This window comes from Lactuca saligna, chromosome 1, assembly GCF_052625555.1.
Source record: "Lactuca saligna cultivar CGN05327 chromosome 1, ASM5262555v1, whole genome shotgun sequence".
Taxonomy (NCBI): domain Eukaryota; kingdom Viridiplantae; phylum Streptophyta; class Magnoliopsida; order Asterales; family Asteraceae; genus Lactuca; species Lactuca saligna.
Genome location: NC_136417.1, coordinates 108,192,484 through 108,194,367, shown reverse-complemented (window position 1 = coordinate 108,194,367; position 1,884 = coordinate 108,192,484). Strand labels below are relative to the sequence as shown.

The 1,884-nt window shown below is 44.6% G+C and overlaps 1 non-coding gene across 1 annotated transcript; it reads left to right on the top strand.

Annotated features, from left to right (window-relative positions):
- Positions 1 to 1,356: 1,356 nt before the first annotated feature.
- On the top strand, positions 1,357 to 1,463 carry LOC145027927 (small nucleolar RNA R71). Its single transcript, XR_013675689.1, has one exon. It is a non-coding gene; the product is annotated as a small nucleolar RNA R71 (small nucleolar RNA).
- The last annotated feature ends 421 nt before the right edge of the window (positions 1,464 to 1,884 follow it).

The window sequence follows — 1,884 nt, the reverse complement described above, 5'->3', positions numbered from 1 at the left end:
GGGTTGTGTCACCGAACGATTCGCCATGTGAATCTTCATTTTTGTAGTCTTCATTTTCTGAATCTCCAATTTTTGATAAAATGAAAACGGCATCAGATTAATGCTAGCCCCAGAATCGGCTAAAGCATTAACCTTTGTTTTATTCCCAAACTCGCATGGAAGAGTGAGGCGTCCAGGATCCCCCATCTTTTCTGGTGTCTCTCCCAACACAACTTTTGAAGTTTGTTCACTTAGAATCACTGTAGACTGCTTCTTTAATTACCTTCGAGTGTCTATCAAGTCTTGCAGTAATTTCTGGTTCTTGGGAGCTTTAGATAAGGACTCGAAAAAGGGGGTATTAATTGGGATCCCCTTCACATGCTTGACAAACTCTCTATGCTCTCTCTCCAGTGGACTAAGGGTGGCTTGGGAAGGAAAAGGCAAATTCGGCTCATAAATCGAACTAACTGCAGAATTTTTCGGTTCATGACAGGCCCACGTCGTGAACATATAAAGTTCACGTCGTGAATTCTGGAACTCAGCAGCTTCATGATTTTCGATCTTGATCTTCTTCTTCTTTTGATCGGGCGTTCGTGGTTCTTCGTCCAATGCTTCCAGGAACTCCGAGATAGCTTCTTCTTCGGTGTCTATGGCCATTACATGAGATTGGTTCTGTACTTCGGGACTCTTCGGGGACAATTTTTCATGAACTAGAGTTGCTAGTTGACCAAATTGTACTTCAAGGTTATGGATGGAGGCTTGCTGATTCTTTATCAAAGTTTGTTGTTCCAGAATAGCAGAATTAGTGGCCTCGTGTCGCTTTTCCGATGCTTCCATAAACTTCATTAAAATGATCTCTAGGTCGGGTTTCTTCTCGGCTGGTGGCTGCTCCTTTTGATAAAGGCCTCGACCTGTCTGCCTATACTTCTCTTCTTTTTGCTTCTTATACTCCTCATATGGCAGCCACTCCTTCGGTTTCCTCCAGTCCTCATCAATTTTATCCCCACTAGAGTAGCATACTTGAGCATTCCTGTTCCCAAATTCGTCCACGTTGCAGTCCTTGGTCAAGTGTGCACCACTGCATCTCTCGCAACCCACTCTTATGGCATGTATCGATTGGTCCATCTGTGTTATCATGTGGTCCATATTTTTTAACATGGCCATGACCGCTGCTATTTCTTCAGTTTGGGACCCTCCTCCGCCTTTGATTCCTTCTTGCCTCGGATTGTGGTATTCACGAGAGTGTTTTGCGAATTCATCAATTAGCTCCTTGACCTCCCTTGGATTTTCTTTGTCAAAGGTCCTTCAGAATCAAGGAGTTGTCTCGTCATCACGTTGACCCCATCATAAAAGATTGACATCTCTTGCTGCACATTTAGGTCATGTTGTGGGCAATTTCTAAGTAAGCCCTTGTACCGCTCCCATGATTCGTACAGTGACTCCCCCGGCTGTTGCTCAAAGTTGGCTATTGCCTTCTTGAGTTTGGCTATCTTGGATGGTGGACAAAACTGGTCTAGGAATTGTTCACGCATTTGAGACCAAGTGGTGATTGTACCCGGTGGGAGTGCTTTTAACCACTCCTTAGCAGCTCCTTTGAAAGTGACGGGCATCATCCTAAGCAAGACTATGTTCCTGTTGACATTTGGGACATTGAAGTAATCTGTAATGTCATTGACGTCATCTAGGTGCTTAAAAGCACCCTCATGGTCTTTCCCGAAAAATGGGATGTCCTTCAGCGCAGTCAATATATGTCCCTTCAGCTCGAATGTGGTATTGGCAGGTATTGCGGGTTGGACTAATCCTGGACCCACATCTTCTCGGATTCGCTTCTTGTAAGCTCCCATGGACATTTCTTCAATAACTGCCATCTCATTCCTTGGCTCGTTCTCGGTTTCACTCGTGTGT